Here is a 19,310-nt window from a genome sequence, read left to right on the forward strand (position 1 = left end):
ACCGTCAGTATCTGTAGCAGCAGGGTTAACAACATGTCTACCGTCAGTATCTGTAGCAGCAGGGTTAACAACACAACGTGTCTACCGTCAGTATCTGTAGCAGCAGGGTTAACAACACAACGTGTCTACCATCAGTATCTGTAGCAGCAGGGTTAACAACATGTCTACCGTCAGTATCTGTAGCAGCAGGGTTAACAACACAACGTGTCTACCATCTGTATCTGTAGCAGCAGGGTTAACGCATGTCTACCGTCAGTATCTGTAGCAGCAGGGTTAACAACACAACGTGTCTACCGTCAGTATCTGTAGCAGCAGGGTTAACAACACAACGTGTCTACCGTCAGTATCTGTAGCAGCAGGGTTAACAACACAACGTGTCTACCGTCAGTATCTGTAGCAGCAGGGTTAACAACACAACGTGTCTACCGTCAGTATCTGTAGCAGCAGGGTTAACAACATGTCTACCGTCAGTATCTGTAGCAGCAGGGTTAACAACACAACGTGTCTACCGTCAGTATCTGTAGCAGCAGGGTTAACAACACAACGTGTCTACCATCAGTATCTGTAGCAGCAGGGTTAACAACATGTCTACCGTCAGTATCTGTAGCAGCAGGGTTAACAACACAACATGTCTACCGTCAGTATCTGTAGCAGCAGGGTTAACAACACGTTTGCTGGTTCTTTTTCTGCATTATAGCCAGGATGTCTTTGGTATGTACTAAAGTCCAGCGCTTATTGATTTTGAACTGGTCAGGTGGGCTCCAGCGCACTCTCTTGCCCCAGTGTGGGTCTGTGTGAAGGATCATACTGGCTGACTGATACTGCGTGTCAGAGAGGGAAGGAGGGAGGGAAGGAGGAACGTGGTGAGAGGGCAAGTGTTGGCGGATATAGAATGTGAAGGGAACGGGGGGTTAGAGGGAACATGAGGGTCGGACGACAGAAATGAAGGGAAGGGATTGAGGGGAGCGAGAGAGGAGGGGGGGGGCAAGATGCAGCAGGAGAAGTAGAGGTGAAGGACAATTGATGGGATTTTTGGCAATCTCCCTACTTGTGTATAATGACCTCCTTTGTCTGGCTTGATGAGAAACCAATCAGTTTCCTCCCTATGGGTGGGGGTGCGCGTGCGCACATTTGTTTGTCAGCGGTGCGCATTTTGCATGTGTGTGGGCATGCGAGAGTCCACAGTCTGTTTTTTTGTGTGAATGATAGCTGTGTTTCTCATTCCTGAATTCCACCCCAAAATACTTACGGCTTTAGTTACTCGTGATAATCTAGTCTGTAAGAACAGTGGCGGACGTCCCTTTACTGCCATATGGGAGGGTACATAGTGGAGGATAGAACAGGGTAAGTCAGGGGTGGACGAACCAGGACAGTGAGGCCTCAGGGCTATAACAGAAGCTCACTCATCTGGGTTCTCATAGCACGGACACATGTTCATCACGGTTGAGTCCACTGAACAGTCAAAGCTGGAATCTGCATAAGGCGAGTCGGCGCCGCTGTTCGGCCCAGCGCCTTTGTTATTGTTTTAGTTTTTGTTGATGAAACGGAGAGGAACGTCCTGCTGTTCTATTGCAAGGACATCGGGGGGGGGGGGGTAAACATGTTTGTTTATGAAGTAACTATATATACAAAAGTATGTAGACACCCCTTCAAGTTAGTTGATTTGGCTATCTCAACCACACCCTTAGCTGACAGGTGTATAACATCGAGCACTAAACCATGTAATCTCAATCGACAAACATTGGTGATAGAATGGCCTTACTGAAGACCTCAGTGACGTTCAATGTGACACTGTCATAGGATGCCACTTTTCCAACAAGTCAGTTCATCAAATATCTTACCTGCTAGAGCTGCCCCGGTCAACAGTAAGTGCTGTTATTGTGAAGTGGAAACATCTAGGAGCAACAACGGCTCAGCCGCGAAGTGGTAGGCCACACAAGCTCATAGAACTTGACCGCCTGCTGAAGCAAGAAATACGTACAAATCGTCTGTCCTCGGTATCAACACTCACTAACGTCAACACAAGAACTGTTCGTTGGAAATCCATTTCATGAAGCTCCCATGGCTGAGCACACAAGCACACACACAAGCCTAAGATCACCATGCGCACACAAGCCTAAGATCACCATGAGTGGTGTAAAGCTCACCGCCATTGGACTTTGGAGTGATCAATCACTTTACACTATCTGGTAGTCTGATGTACGAATCTGGATTTGGTGGATGCCAGGAGAACGCCACCCAATTCACTGTGTCAACTGTAAAGTTTGGTGGAGGAGGAATAATGGTCTGGGGCTGTTTTTCATGGTTCGAGTCCCTTAGTTCCAGTGATGGGAAATCTTAACACTACAGCATTCAATGACATTCTAGATGATTCTGTGCTTCCTACTTTGTGGCAACAGTTTGGGGAAGGCCCTTTCCTGTTTCAGCTTGACAATGCCCCCATGCACAAGACATCCATACAGAAGTGGTTTGTCAAGATCGATGTGGAAGAACAGAGCCCTGACCTCAACCCCAACTCTTTCGGTAACTGGCCCAACACTTTAACCACTAGGCTACCTGCCGCCCCAGATATTGGAACGCCACCTGCGAGCCTAATCGCCCACCTTCAGTGCCCGACCTCACTATTGTTGTTGTGGCTGAATGGAAGCAAAGTCCCCGCAGCAATGTTCCAACATCTAGTGGAAAGCCTTCCCAGAAGCAGCAAAGGGGGAACCAACTCCATTAAAGCCCATGATTTTTGGAATGAGATGTTCTACGAGCAGGTGTCCCCACATACTTTTGGTCATGTAGTGTATCATTCCACAAAGCAGCAGTTAAAAAACATCTGTTTTCTTAAAAATTCAATAGAAAGACCTTAATTACAGTTTCTCAAACACCAGTTGTGGGTGATAAATTAATCAACAGCTTCTTCTACCACAGAGGCTGCTACAATACCCAAACGTTTCCTCAAATTCTCAACTAGTGTTAAGTTTGGAAGTGCAATAACCCATGTTGAACCACCTGCGATCAATACTGCATGTGGTGTACAGAAGTTGAATACAACGTCTGCACAATCACTGTTCTCTTCTTGCCATTTAGTGATCCTCCCGATGTGGATTGAAAAGTAAAGAGGGATTCTTTTTTTCTGAGGTACTAAGCAGCCTTGCTCGGAGCGATGGAGTGCTCAAAGAGGACTGAAGTTTAGCCCAGAGGGAGCGAGAGACAGAGGTGAATTGAGAGATTCAGAAACCGCTCTGGGGGATGAAGAAATCGACGCCCACACAACTAGAACAATATGGATAGAGTGTGTGAACCGCTGCTGACCTCTACACTTTTTATACATCATTTGAAGAGTTGGTTTGGAGAGTGTACGGTTTGCACAATTTTTTCTTTGATTTTGATTGTAGTTTTTGATTGCACATTCTGGTAATTATATTCATTCCAGCTCAGTTTTACAATCTGGTGTTTTATTTTTATGGCCCGTCCTTGAAGATAAAATCATTTGAAACCGTTTGCTGACTGTGACTGGTCTAAAGTATGGTAAAGTATGGTCTAAAGTATGTGTCCATGATTTGGACTAGTTTCACTCTGTGCTCATCGGAACTGAGTACCAGCGCCTCAAATGTTCTACTGCTTGAGTTCCTGTGCCTAATTTACAAAGAGTACCGGCACCTATTTCAGTCGAGCTCCGACAGTTTAACTTCCTGGTACATGCTTTTCTAGCCTCCATGGCTCTTTATTAAAGCCAGTCTGGTGGTCTGTCTGGGACCACCTGCTCTGGTCTGAGTAGTGCTACTTGTATCACTTACAGCAGGAGTCATGTCTGATTCACTTTACTCCATAGGCTAAAACGTCTGGTCCATCGCCCTAATGGAGGAGAGACGGTGAGAGGGGACACAAATACTAGTGATGGGGGGGGGGGGGATTGACACCGTTACATATCGGTATATTGTTTTGTTCGTAGCTTGTTCTCCCATCTTCTTTTTAAAGGGAGACGATTAGTTTTCAGCACTTATTTCCATGATTGTTGCATTCTAACTTGAAGTATCCTTATTCATGTTACCATATTAGAGCTGGGTGTATGGAAATGATTAATGTTACCATATTAGAGCTGGATGTATGGAAATGATTCATGTTACCATATTAGAGCTGGGTGTATGGAAATGATTCATGTTACCATATTAGAGCTGGATGTATGGAAATGATTCATGTTACCATATTAGAGCTGGATGTATGGAAATGATTCATGTTACCATATTAGAGCTGGATGTATGGAAATGATTCATGTTACCATATTAGAGCTGGGTGTATGGAAATGATTCATGTTACCATATTAGAGCTGGGTGTATGGAAATGATTCATGTTACCATATTAGAGCTGGGTGTATGGAAACGATTCATGTTACCATATTAGAGCTGGGTGTATGGAAACGATTAATGTTACCATATTAGAGCTGGGTGTATGGAAATTATTCATGTTACCATATTAGAGCTGGGTGTATGGAAACGATTCATGTTACCATATTAGAGCTGGGTGTATGGAAATTATTCATGTTACCATATTAGAGCTGGGTGTATGGAAATGATTCATGTTACCATATTAGAGCTGGGTGTATGGAAATGATTCATGTTACCATATTAGAGCTGGGTGTATGGAAACGATTCATGTTACCATATTAGAGCTGGGTGTATGGAAACGATTCATGTTACCATATTAGAGCTGGGTGTATGGAAATGATTCATGTTACCGTATTAGAGCTGGGTGTATGGAAATGATTCATGTTACCATATTAGAGCTGGGTGTATGGAAATGATTCATGTTACCATATTAGAGCTGGGTGTATGGAAATTATTCATGTTACCATATTAGAGCTGGGTGTATGGAAATGATTCATGTTACCATATTAGAGCTGGGTGTATGGAAATGATTCATGTTACCATATTAGAGCTGGGTGTATGGAAATGATTCATGTTACCATATTAGAGCTGGGTGTATGGAAATGATTCATGTTACCATATTAGAGCTGGGTGTATGGAAATTTACTGAGTGAGAAAGTTTACATTCTATCAGATCTTAATGTCAAATCTCATGTATCCTTATGGAGAGATGCAAAGAGTAACCAGTCCGGTTTCAGCCGATGATGAGGTTGGATAGCCGTGGATTAGGGAGGAGTGAGGAATGTGGGCCGAGGTCAGGTCAGATGCAGTGAGAAGGAAGGAGCAGTCACCACTTAAGTCCCTGCCTAGCAACAGAGATGTATTGGCTGTCTAGCGGTGCTTGGAGGAGACGCCGAACTAGAAGGAGGGTATAAATATATGTGCCTGTGTAAACATGTCTTTGTCTTATGCAGCTGTTTGACCCAGTGGGTGAATAAACTTGGTTTTAGCTTTGACTAGTGAGTTTTACGCTGTTTGTTCAGAACCAAACAGGATCTAAGCTAGTTTTTCTCATGGCTCTCTCTTGTCCCTCTGCAACAGACATATGGTGAGAAATCTGTTTGGAATACAGTACAATCATGAGAATCACAGTGCACATCTTACCTAAGTATCATGATAATATCATATTGTGAGGTTCCTGGCAATTCCCAGCCCTAATGAACACCAGATCTGACATAACATACCATTCGCATTTGCCGAATGATAATTTGCTGATAAAATGCTGGGTTTTCAGTGTAGTCGTAAAAAATAAATTCAAGAGAAGGTTGTTTGAGTATAAGAGAGGACATGTAGAGGAAATAAAATCTTCTCTGTTGACCCTTCTCCCCTTTCCAACATGGTCCCCCTCCTCCTCCCCTGCTTTATCCATCCTCCTTTGTCATCTCCTTTTCTCTTAAATGCTTGACTTCATTTTTTCCCCTACCTCTCCCTTTTCCCCTCTCCCTCCCTCCATCCTACTTCCCTCCCCTCTTTTTTATTTTCCCCTCTTTTTCTCTCTCTTAATCGCTTGACTTCTGCACACTCCTCCCGACGCCATCTTGTGTGTCTTAATTAAAAGGCAGACAAGCTGCTAAGGAATAAATGGAAAGAAGGAGAGGAAATTAATGAAAGAAGAGTTTGTTAATAACACAAAGGCAGCTGTGTTTTACCTTCACAGCTTAATTGCGGCCCCTGATTGTGTTTTGGGCCTATTTTTATTCAAACAGCGGGCCTGACAAACCACGTTAAGTGTGTGTGAGCGAGCGAGCGAGACAGCTGGGCAAGGGCTCATTCATGTTAGGGTGTTGTCATGCTGAAAGGGAGGGCAAAGTGTGTGCGTTTGGGAGGGTCGGTGTTGGTTGAAGTAGTAATGACACATTATGCGAGTCACTTGTGGGCGTCCTTACATCCCTGGTCTACGTAGGTCAAAGGTGAACTTGAGTGCACTCAGGGGAGACGGTAGCATCTCGCCGACCGAGAAGACCTCTGTCCATATGTTAGCCTGGCCCTGTGTGTACTACTAGCCTTTTGACCTTTAAGATAAAGTGTTTACACACTCTGAGAGACACACACACACACACACACACACTCTAAATTACTTATTCACAGATCTCTCCCTCAGCTCCAGAGCTGTGATAATCCCTGACCTCCTCTCCATTGATCTTCACAAAGACTAGCTGACAGACAGACCACGAGGCCCACAGCCCATACAATGTGGAATCACTACGTCTACTACTAATACTGCTACGATTATTACATGCACTGTGTCTGTCTGCCCCACTGCACATTCAACCTGGCTAAAGACCGATTTAGAGCTTCCAGACGTAATTGCAATATTAAAGCTGATTGACCCCCCCCCCCTAATTAATTTTTGGGCGGGATCAATACAAATATGTTTGGTTATTCCAACAAAGAAACAATGTAAAGCTGCCTGCACTATTCTCCAGTCCTTGATAAACGGTGTCCGTTAACCAACATACTTAGCCAGATCAGACATACACTCTTTTATTTCTATGCTATTGTGTTTTAGTTTTTTTCTCCTTTTGGAGGAGGTCCTGATGGGTATGATGGTCGTGAATCTGAACCTGCGTCGTCTGTACTCTTAGAACTGAAAGTGTCACAGCACACTTTCAAGGCTGTCCTCTTCTCACCTTATCCTTGAATCAATTACCCTGCCCTGGAAACCTGTCCAATCAGGATCAGAAGCTTCCATCACCCAGTCTCGTCGTTTGACGTGGAATCCATTTGTCAATGTTTGGGGCCGTTTCTGGGTCATGGGCTTAAAGAAACTGGTCCGTTTGAAATAATGATACATTTTAGCTTCTGTTTTATTCTCTCGGAGCTCATTAGGAATATACAGCTTTAAAGCGGGTCTGTTCGACTGGGGTTGGTGCGTAAGAAAGCGAGATGGGCGAGTGTGTGTGTGTGTGTGTGTGCACACTTTTTACAGTTTTTACAATTTCCTTCCTTCAGTGTGTTATTTTTGTTTAATTTTTCTCTCAAGTTTTCTTTGAGTCAAACATTCCCCGTACGACTCCATCCTTCTCATGCTACTCCCTCGTATGTGTTATGTGCAACAACAAGGCCGGTGGATGACATTGGATATTGCCGTTGGAAATCACGAGAAGTGGGGCTTCACTTAAAGCAGCGTGCATAATCTTCCTCTGTGAGACAAATCGATGGGCTTCGTCTTTGCCTGGCCCATCTTCAATCTCAGCAATAGTATTTTTAGTCAACATATTTGATGGGCTGGAGCTAGACCAACACACACACACAGACACATATGGCAGAGCTTCTGTCAAAAGGAGCATCTCCGATTGGATCTCATTTCGCAGGCGCTCAACCTGAAGTTGCCATGTAAATGACTGAGACCTGCCTCCCTGCTGTGTCTCACACACACACACACACACACATAAAGGTACACACACACAGACACAGGGTTCTAGGGTTATTTGCTGCTGCACACTGTGCCCATCTTGCCCTCTGTGTCTCCTGCGAGGAGTAACACCTGTGTGAATGTGTGTGCTGGGCCGTGATGGTGATCACCTTTTGACCTTACTTACAAGCCCTTAACCAACAATGCAGTTTTAAGAAGAAAAAAAAGAAATAAAAGTAATAAATAATTAAAGAGCAGCAGTAGAATAACAATAGCGAGGCTAAATACAGGGGGTGCCGTTACAGAGTCAATGTGCGGGGGCACCGGTTAGTCGAGGTAATTGACTAAACAGACACTTGTAAGAAATCATCTCTTATTTTCAGACTTCAGTAATACAATGGGAGACTGGTTAGGCACGGAGTGTTTTGCACGGGCGTGTGTGTGAATGCTCAAGCATTTGCTGACGTGTACATGTTTGAATGGTGTCAGAAGGTAGGGAATGATGTTCATATGTGCTGGTGTTTGTGTATGGGGGGTGATCAATGTTCCCTAACAATAAGATTCTGCACTGAGCAAATTTCCGGTCCGCTGAGCGTTTACTGTGAACACCGCTTAAAGTTACAGTTTTAACTGTGGTCAAGTAGGCTACTGTGGCTATTGTATCGTAATGTAGGTCTACCAGAGCGGCCTACCATCAAAGCCAATGAAGGAAATGCATCCCATAACATTTGAACATTAATTAGCTGTTCTATCATTCAGCCTACAGTAGCAGCCAACGTGTGGTTTTCAATGTAGGCCTACATGCAGGGCGTAACTTGTTTATCCACTTGTCCTTCAGACAAGGTGACTGAACATGTTGTGTAGTTTGCTGCAAGAAACCACTTTACAAAATAAAATGCAGAATTATTCACATTATTACAGAGAATCAGACAAATTATGCTACCCTCTGCTGATTGGCTACTTAGCTTAAGCCTGTCTCAAATTACAACACTTCCCCTTTAAGAAAAAACGTGCTCTTTACCTGACTCTCTTTTAAAGATGGCTAGAAATGTACACGTTTTGTGCTCTTGTAGGAAGCAATCACTCCCTTATTGCCGACTACAAATTATCTATAACTGGGCTATTAACTCACTAACTAGTAAAGGATATGAACAACATGTGCACACGTGGCTACATGCAGCTCTCGCTTTGATCTCAAAACAAGCGCATCTACTCACGACCGCTCATGCTGTAAAAACAGTCCAGTTCAAAGTAAATGGTACAGATCCATATATGGCAATGGTCTATTTGCATATAGGGCTACTGCAACTCTGATTTGGTTTTGGCGCACATTTGTGTGTGTGTGTGTGTGTGTGTGTGTGTGTGAATGGCGTAAGTAGTGAGGAAGTGTGTGTGCGTGATCAGACTTGGTTGTGAATGTGAAACAAATGGCCCGGCTGCCGGGCTAAATGGAAGCAATCCATCAGAGAGACGGGACACAAACACACCCCGGAGATGTCATAGCCAATCCCTCCTCAGACACAAGGCTAGATCTGATGTAGAGGGATAAGATGAAGGGAAAATATTGAATGACGCACACACATTGACTCGGCCCAAAGACGGCAGGGACCTCTGCTACATGGTTAGATAAGAACACTTATCAAATGAAAAGATGCTTTAAAATGGGAAACTGATAGATGGATGAGGGAGGCATGAACAAATGAATGGAGCGTAGAGGGGGGGGGGGGGGGGCAGAGCCATTTAGCTAAGATGTGCAGTCCAGGACTCTGTTCATAAGAACATGGAGCTCTCTTGATGATCTCTAATCCAATGAAGGGACTGAGTTAGACTGAGGGATGGAGGAGTAGAAGCAAGGGAAAGATGGGTCTGGAAAGCAATAGATGAATGGAACGTTGAATGAAGGTCGAGGGGAGAGGGGGATATCACAAAGAGCCCTTCAGTGAGCAGGGACTGCATGGGATGGCTGGGGCTGTAGCCAACAATGACTGGTACTGATGAGGAATGCTATACAGAAAGATGGAGAGTTGGAAAGAGGGAAAGGGCAAGATGGGGAGAGAAAGCGAGATGGAGAGGGGGTGGGAAAAGGTAAAGCGAGAGATGAAGAGCATGATAAGGACTGATGGAAAGTTTGAGAGAGAGGGGGAGCGAGAGAACCAAAATGAGTGCATCCCTCTTTATACTGAAGGCCCCGGTAATTGTTTAGTGTGATTAGGATGGAGAGAGGGATGAGAGGAGAAAGAAGAGCGGTGTAATATCCTGTAATTGAAGCCCTCGTCTGCCATCATCCCATTGTTCCACCACACGCAGATAAGCCCAGGGAAATGAGAGATGGGGGGGTAGTGGGAGGAAGAAAGTGTGAGGCATAGAGGAGGCTGTGACAAAGGGAGGGAGAGCGACTGAGTGGGTGGATTTACATTAGTAGATTATGTCTAGCGAGATCTATCTCTCATCAACATCCGATTTGAAACTTTTCTCAGTGTTTATTCTAGCCTTGGATGTGTTTTGTCCAAAGCCACAATTCTGCTTCATATTATAAACTGGGTGGTTCGAGCCCTGAATGCTGATTGGCTTACAGCCACGGTCTATCAGACCGTATATCACGGGTATGACAAAACCTTTATTTTTACTGCTCTAATTGCATTGGTAACTAGTTTATAATAGCAATAGAGCACCTCGGAGGTTTGTGGTATATGGCCAATATACCACACCTTCTTGGGCATTATTGCTTAAATGGACAGAGTTCTGTGGTTGGCATGGTGCTGTGAGGTCACCTAGGCAGACATGTACAGGTACATTTTGTAAATATTTAAGCATTTATAAGTGTTTAAAAAATATATAATAAGCTTTTTATTTTTGATATCTGTTTTGTTCAGATAAATATTGTGGTCTTCAATGTCAAAGTTACGACGTTCAGTCCGTTTGTTTGCCTTTCCTGGCTAGCGGGATGGCTAATGTAACGCAGCAGCAGCTCCATCTTTTTTGTTTCACCTGCGGTTTAGAAGGTGGAGGCTGCAGTGTCTGAGATGTCCGAGAGGCAGAGGGACTGTTCCTGATCACTGCTGACGTGTGGTTGATTTTCTGCCACTTTACTGCAGCCGAAGCATCACCCAGGTGGGTTCTACACTGTCGGCGACGGAGGATCGGGCTACCTTATGGAGGATCGGGCTACCTTATGGAGGATCGGGCTACCTTATGGAGGATCGGGCTACCTTATGGAGGATCGGGCTACCTTATGGAGGATCGGGCTACCTTATGGAGGATCGGGCTACCTTATGGAGGATCGGGCTACCTTATGGAGGATCGGGCTACCTTATGGAGGATCGGGCTACCTTATGGAGGATCGGCTACCTTACGGAGGATCGGCTACCTTACGGAGGATCGGCTACCTTACGGAGGATCGGCTACCTTACGGAGGATCGGCTACCTTACGGAGGAGAGGCTACCTTACGGAGGAGAGGCTACCTTACGGAGGATCGGCTACCTACGGAGGAATGGAGGAGAGGCTACCTACGGAGGATCGGCTACCTAGGATCGGCTACCTACCGAGGAACTGAGAACGTCGGACAAAGCCACGGGCCTCTGAAGAGCTCCTGGCTTGTCCTACAGACTGGCTTTCTCCCTGGCTGTACTGTACCATCAACGCACCCTCCTCTCAAGCCATACTGACTTTACCAAACTGCCTCAACTCCATTCGTTTTCCACCTTTCATTTGTTGTTCATTGATGAATTATGTATTTTGTTAACAAGAGGACCACAATGGAAATGCGTTTCTAAGCTTTTTTTAGTTTTATCCTCTATGATTTTTAAATGCATTGTATCCACGTGTGGTTGTATAGATGTTGTTTTTGTCAAATGAATCATATCACATATGCGTATGGTGTTGCACAATTGATTAATGCCAGTGATTTAACAAACGTGTGGCTGTTTTTAAAAGCCTTTCATGTTCAATTCGGCTCCGAGAGCAAAAAGTCTGTCTACTGGTATTAAGGTCATTCTCACAGGGACATGAGGTGTGGCAGAGCCACTGTCTTTCCACTGTACCAGTCAGAGGGGGGTTGTATACGGTGTAGGTGTCTGTGGGAGACATCTCCTGAAAGATTTTCATCTAGATCTGTCTCTTTACACTAAGTATCTCACCTGGACTTAGTTTGTGTCATCAAAGTAGAGTAGCGTAAAGACTGAGATGAGAGGTGGGGGAGGTGAGTTAGAGCGGAGGTAGGGAGGAGAGAAACGAGAGGAGTCTGGGAGAGGAGGTATAAGTAGGAGTCTTAAACTTTGTAAACAGCATCTCCCTTCAGAACCTGTGTGTGTGTGTTTGTGTGTGTGTGTGTGTGTGTGTGTGTGTGTGTTTCTTTGTGTGTGCTCTCGCTCGCTCGCGATAGATAGATAGATATCAATTCAAGGGGCTTTATTGGCATGGGAAACATATGTTAACATTGCCAAAGCAAGTGAGGTAGATAATAAACAATAAAAATGAACATTACACATACAGAAGTTTCAAAAGAATTAAGACATTACAAATGTCATATTTTTATTTATATATATATATATATATATATATACATACATACATACATACATACATACACACACACACACACACACACACACACACACACACACACACACACACACACACACACACACAGTGTTGTAACGATGTACAAATGTACAAATGGTTAAAGTACAAAAGGGAAAATAAATAAGCATAAATATGGGTTGTATTTACAATAGTGTTTGTTCTTCACGGGTTGGCCTTTTCTTGTGGCAATAGGTCTCTCTTCCCCCTCCCTCCCCCAGGCTGTTTGGAAAGGCCTTTGATTACCATGATGACGTCTTGCAGCAGCCATCCTCTTTGATTGGGAAGGTGCTGCTCGTGTGGATGACGTAACACGGTTTGCGACGTCATCGTTTGATTGTGAAGGTGCTGCTCGTGTGGATGACGTAACACGGTTTGCGACGTCATCGTTTGATTGTGAAGGTGCTGCTCGTGTGGATGACGTAACACGGTTTGCGACGTCATCGTTTGATTGTGAAGGTGCTGCTCGTGTGGATGACGTAACACGGTTTGCGACGTCATCGTTTGATTGTGAAGGTGCTGCTCGTGTGGATGACGTAACACGGTTTGCGACGTCATCGTTTGATTGGGAAGGTGCTGCTTGTGTGGATGACGTAACACGGTTTGCGACGTCATCGTTGCGGCTTTAGAGATCTGCTGTGTTGTAGCCGCCGGTTTGTGCTGAGAACACGGCGGCTTTCGCTCGTTGTCCCGGTGACAGCCAGACTGTAGGTTGGGTTATGCGTGGCCGCGGTCATTGTACAGTGCTACATCTAGCATGTCCCCTCCATTAGCACTAGGTGTGACTGTGATCAGTCATTCCTCCCCAGCCATCTGTCTGTTTGATCCCCAGGACCTTTAAAATGTCCCTCTTCCTCCCCCCGGAATGGTGATTTATCCCATTCATCAATTAGCATTAGCTGCAGAGAGCAAGTAATCTGAATATGGGGCCATACATTATTGATTCTACCCCCCTCTCTCCCTCCATCCCTCCTTCCGCCTGCAAATCTAACCCTGACATTTGAATATAAGACAGAGCAAAATGATGGCCTGAAATAATGACGGCCATTTGGTGTGTGTGTATCGCTTGGGTGTGTGTGTGTGTGTGTGTGTCTTGGCGTGTGTGTGTGTGTGTGTGTCTTGGCGTGTGTGTGTGGGTGTCTTGGCGTGTGTGTGTGTGTGTGTGTGTGTGTGTCTTGGCGTGTGTGCGTATGCAAAGCAAACCTCTTTTAGCCTCATTAATATTCATTAATACCTCCTGTCAGAAAGGCACAGAAACAATTCATTGCTCGCATTTACTGTATTAAGTGCTTCATGATTTATTAATGTGCAATGAGAGCGAGAGTGAGGGAGAGAAAGATAAGAGGGGGGAGGGGAGACGGGGTGAGGGGGGAGCACTGAAATGTGAAAGACAGGGCATTTGTAAAGCTATTCACCTGAAACCAAACATAAAAACCATAAATATGGTTGCTCTTTTTTTGTGTGTATTTGTCACCCATCGAATGATTCTGTTTTGTTTTGCATGGTGTGTGTAGGCAGCCACATTTTGACTTAGCATTAGCAAACAGCTTGGAATAATATATGCCGTTTAGCTTGGCGCTTTTAATCCAAAGCGACTTAGTCAGGCGTGCATACATTTGACCTACGGGTGGTCCCGGGAATCAAGCCCACTATCCTGGCGTTGCAAGCGCCTTGCTCTACCAACTGAGCGACAGAGGACCACTACACAGTGTACAGTCCAAGGGCTCCTTGCTAACGGCTTGGAAAATGGACACCAGTGCCAACCCGTCCAGGAGTATTGACAGCAATGTGAATACAGTGGTGTGTGTGGGTGTGCGTTTGACCCCTCTACCGCTCCCTCTGTGTGACTGCCTCCTCCATAACATCCTCCACTACTGGCATTGTAGATGCTGCTAAGCATCTCTTTCTCTTCACTAGACAGTATCTGTATATTTAGCCACCAGGCAGTTGGCAGAGCTCAGCGTTACAGTGCCTGTATTATTACAACTTCAGGAAACAGAATGATCTTTCTCTCTCTATCCTGGTGTGCTGACGACTCACTCTCTACCTCTCTCCCACTCGTTCTCTCTGCTTGAGCTGTGCATGACCCCTTTTCCCTCACTTCTCTTTCCTTTTGATCTTTCCCTGTGCTTACGTGCTGTTAGCCGAGGGCTCTCTCTATTCCTCCTCCCTGTGTGCTGTGCTGTGTCTTCTCTTCTCCCCTAGAGGGACTTGGCACGACCCACCGTTATACATCAGTGTTATTACACCTTGAGGAGGTGTGTGTGTGTGTGTGTGTGTGTGTGTGTGGTAGATAGACTTTCCATGTCCCGGTTAATCAAGCTTCTTGCACAGCACGCAGGACAAATTGATAAGTTGGGCAGCCAGCTGTTCTGGCCCAGCTGTGTGCCGTTTCTCTCTCTCTCCCTCTTTCCCTCTCTCTCTCTTTCCTCTTTCTCTCTTTCATGTTCTCTTTCCCTCTCTCTCTCTTTCCTCTTTCTCTCTTTCATGTTCTCTTTCCCTCTCTCTCTCTTTCCTCTTTCTCTCTTTCATGTTCTCTTTCCCTCTCTCTCTCTTTCCTCTTTCTCTCTTTCATGTTCTCTTTCCCTCTCTCTCTCTCTCTCTCTCTCAATTTTTCTATTCAATTTTCTTTATTGGCATGACATAACAATATTCATATTTGCAACGCTTACTTTGGATATTTACAATATTAAAATAATAAGAATCAAAGTTGTCATCAAGACAACAATAACCAAGGGTCAAAATAAGCATACAGTAGAGGACATGTGCAGGTTGATTGGTCTGTCAGACACTGTCCCTCATCTTATGGCAGGCAACAATGTAGTGCGCTGCCAACCCACAGCTCTCTACGTTCTCCCCCAACAGGACGGGTAGCCTATTCTCACCAGAGGTCTTTGAAACCTTGAATAAGGGTTTCAAATTTGGGCAAATGACATATTTTTACATTTTGTCAGGAAATGCAGCTCCGTCTCAGGTTCTGCTGTTGTGCAGTGGTTGCACAGCCTTTCCTCTACAGGGAGACAGGTTTTCCTGTGTCTACCCTTCTCAATGGCAATGCTGTGCTCACTGAGCCTGTACTTTGTCAAGGTTTTTCTAAGGTTTTGATCAGTAACCATGGTCAAATAGTTTGCAATGGTGGGACAGATAGCACTGCATTTTGCTTTGTGCTGGTTTTCCAATAAGCAATGTAATTTGTTTTATTCTGATTGATTGGATGCTCTGGGCTTGAGGCTTCAGTGTGTTAGTAGAACAGGTTTTGTGAACGAATTGAGAACTTTAGTCTAATTCCCTGAGATCTGGATCTTTTGGGGGTTTACTGCCGGGCCGAGGTCTGACTGTACTGCTCTAGCAGGTCCAGGCTCTGCTGTAGCTCTCTCTCGCTCTCTCGAATCTCTCTCGCTCTCTCGAATCTCTCGTCTGCTTTTCAGCTGAAACGCCATGGCACTCTTCTAAAGGTAGAGGGGAAAGCAACAATGCAATGAATACAGTCCCAGATTGCCAGTGTTGTTTCTGTCCAATACCCCCTGTATCCCTGTATCCCCCCCCACCAAAAAACTGCGGGGCAAAAGACGGCCATTTTGGCTATCGAGATACCACATTTATCTTGACTTCCTGCCATTCAAACCACATTACTGTAGCATGCTGACCACACAGCGTAAATGTATACACACGTTATTCAATCATTGCACCCAGACTGCTCCCACACGTCAACGAGTGTCTGCTTAGCCAGGCTCTAAAATAGAATAGAGAAGTCCCGCCTCTCCCATCTCCTCATTGGTTTTTAGGAGCATATACCCACGTGGGTGATTGATTGATATTTCAATCAAATGTATTCATAAAGCTCTTCTTACATCAGCAGATGTCACAAAGTGCTATACAGAAACCCAGCCTTAAACTCCAATGCAGGTGTAGAAGGTGGCTAGGAAATTCTCCCTAGAAAGGCAGAAACCTAGGAAGAAACCTAGAGAGGAACCAGGCTCTGAGGGGTGGCCAGTCCTCTTCTGGTTGTGCCGGGTGGAGATTATAACAGTACATGGCCAAGATGTTAAAACGTTCATAGATGACCAACCGAGTCAAATAATAATAATCACAGCGGTTGTAGAGGGTGCAACAGCACCTCCGGAGTAAATGTCAGTTGGCTTTTCATAGCCGAGCATTCAGAGTTCGAGACAGCAGGTGCGGTAGAGAGAGAGTGTCGAAAACAGCAGGTTCGGGACAAGGTAGCACGTCCAGTGAACAGGTCAGGGTTCCATAGACGCAGGGAGAACAGTTGAAACTGGAGCAGCAGCACGACCAGGTAGACTGGGGACAGCCAGGAGTCAGCAGGCCAGGTAGTCCTGAGGCATGGTCTTAGGGTTCAGGTCCTCCGGGAAAGAGAGAGAATTAGAGGGAGCATACTTAAATTCACACAGGACACCGGATAAGACAGGAGAATTACACCAGATATAACAGACTGACTCTAGCCCCCTAACACAAATTATTGCAGCATAGATACTGGAGGCTGAGACAGGATGGGTCGGGAGACACTGTGGCCCCGTCCGACGATACCCCCGGACAGGGCCAACCAGGGAGGTTATAACCCCCACACCACTAGAGGGATATCCGCACACCACTTACTACAATGCGACAAGGCTGAGTATAGCCCACGAAGATCTCCCCCATGGCACGAACCCGAGGGGGCGCCAACCCGGACAGGAAGATCACGTCAGTGACTCAACCCACTCTAGTGACGCACCCCTCCTAGGGACGGCATGGAAGAGCACCAGTAAGCCAGTGACTCAGCCCCCGTAATAGGGTCCGAGGCAGAGAATCCCAGTGGAGAGAGGGGAACCGGCCATGCAGAGACAGCAAGGGCGGTTCGTCGCTCCAGTGCCTTTCTGCCCACCTTTTTATTTTTTTTATTTTTTTATTTCACCTTTATTTAACCAGGTAGGCTAGTTGAGAACAAGTTCTCATTTGCAACTGCGACCTGGCCAAGATAAGGCATAGCAGTGTGAACAGACAACACAGAGTTACACATGGAGTAAACAATTAACAAGTCAATAACACAGTAGAAAAAAGGGGAGTCTATATATACATTGTGTGCAAAAGGCATGAGAAGGTAGGCAAATAATTACAATTATGCAGATTAACACTGGAGTGATAAATGATCAGATGGTTATGTACAGGTAGAGATATTGGTGTGCAAAAGAGCAGAAAAATAAATAAATAAAAACAGTATGGGGATGAGGTAGGTGAAAATGGGTGGGCTATTTACCAATAGACTATGTACAGCTGCAGCGATCGACCCCTGGGCCAGACTACACTTCATCATGGGACCTACTGAAGAGATGAGTCTTCAATACATTTTTATCTTTTTTATCTTTTTTTTTTCTTCCCAATTTTGTGATATCCAATTGGTAGTTACAGTCCTGTCCCATTTCTGAAACTCCCGTTCAGCCTCAGGAGAGGCGAAGGTCGAGAGCAGTGCAGCTTCCGAAACACGACCCCGCCAAGCCGCACTGCTTCTTGACATACTGCTCGCTTAACCCGGAAGCCAGCCGCACCAACGTGTCGGAGGAAACACTGTACACCTGGCGACTGTGTCAGTGGGCAGACCATTCTGTGAAAATGGAACTCTATAGGAGAAAGCCCTGCCTCCAGCTGTTTGCTTACAAATTCTAGGGACAATAAGGAGGCCTGCATCTTATGATCGTAGTGTACTTAGTTATGTACGGCAGGACCAAATCGGGGAGAGAGGTAGGAGCAAGCCCATGTAATGCTTTGTAGGTTAACAGTAAAACCTTGAAATCAGACAGGTTAGAACTGGAGTAATATGATCACTTTTTGGGGGTTCTATTCAAGATTCTAGCAACCATGTTTAGCACTAACTGAAGTTTATTTAGGGCTTTATCTGAGTAGCCAGAAAGTAGAGCATTGCAGTAGTCTAATCTAGAAGTGACAAAAGCATGGATTAGTTTTTCTGCATCAGATGAACTGAGGTCCACACTCCAGTCCAGTAGTGGTAATGCACCATAAATTGGTTGCCAACCACCATATAAAGTCAGAAGAAACCTGAAGGAGAAAGATTATGTTAAATGAACTCGGTTTACCCTTTTATCTGTGGATTAATTGTCAGAGTAGAGGACCTTGTGCATTTCAGTGACAACCCAATGTTTATATCCCAGGACAAATTAACTAGCAACAGCAAGCTAGCTAAATGGCCAGAGCAGCTACATCCAGCCATTTCAGATGCTAAATGGCCAGAGCAGCTACATCCAGCCATTTCAGATGCTAAATGGCCAGAGCAGCTACATCCAGCCATTTCAGATGCTAAATGGCCAGAGCAGCTACATCCAGCCATTTCAGAAGCAATGTTTATCTTCGCCCTCTGCAGCACTGTAGCCAAAGAGGGGTTCTCTACAAAGCAGGCTGTTCGGTGTTAGTGTAATGGAAGACATTAGACAGACGATTACAAGGTTCTTATAGACACCGCTACGCCCTACACACTCACGCTTTCACATCAGTCCCAGCTTGGGGAGTTTGAAAGGGCTAATCGGTGTGACTTCGAGGCATGTGTGTCTTAAATTGTGTGCGTTGCATCTACGTGTGTGTGTGTGTGTGTGTGTGTGACACCCAAAACCACCATCTATTCACCATTCAGGCTTTACCCTCCACTCAGACACGGTTACATCGTTGAGGCTGGGGCCGGGTTGTCTTCACAGCCACATTCATGTATTATCTAACCGCAGTGCATTAGCAGTAGGATAGGGAACGGCAGTGATGAATATGATGGTGATCATAATGGGAAGAGAGAGCGTGCTGAAGGTGATAATGTAGAAATGTTGTTGGGGACCCGGTGATAGAGGGGAGAGCAGCGCTCAACTGATTTCATACACATTACCACTCGGAGCTCTGGCATGGCAAGCGGAAAATGAACCCCAGTGAGAAAGAGTGGAAATAGTTTGTGTGCGTGCCCGTA

The 19,310-nt window shown here is 45.3% G+C and overlaps 1 protein-coding gene across 1 annotated transcript in view; it reads left to right on the top strand.

The window, feature by feature from the left end:
* The window catches only part of LOC139373395 (ephrin type-A receptor 7-like), a 332,457-nt gene that overhangs the window by 211,879 nt on the left and 101,268 nt on the right, over positions 1 to 19,310 (top strand). The window lies entirely within an intron of this gene.

This window comes from Oncorhynchus clarkii, chromosome 18 (assembly GCF_045791955.1).
Source record: "Oncorhynchus clarkii lewisi isolate Uvic-CL-2024 chromosome 18, UVic_Ocla_1.0, whole genome shotgun sequence".
NCBI lineage: Eukaryota > Metazoa > Chordata > Actinopteri > Salmoniformes > Salmonidae > Oncorhynchus > Oncorhynchus clarkii.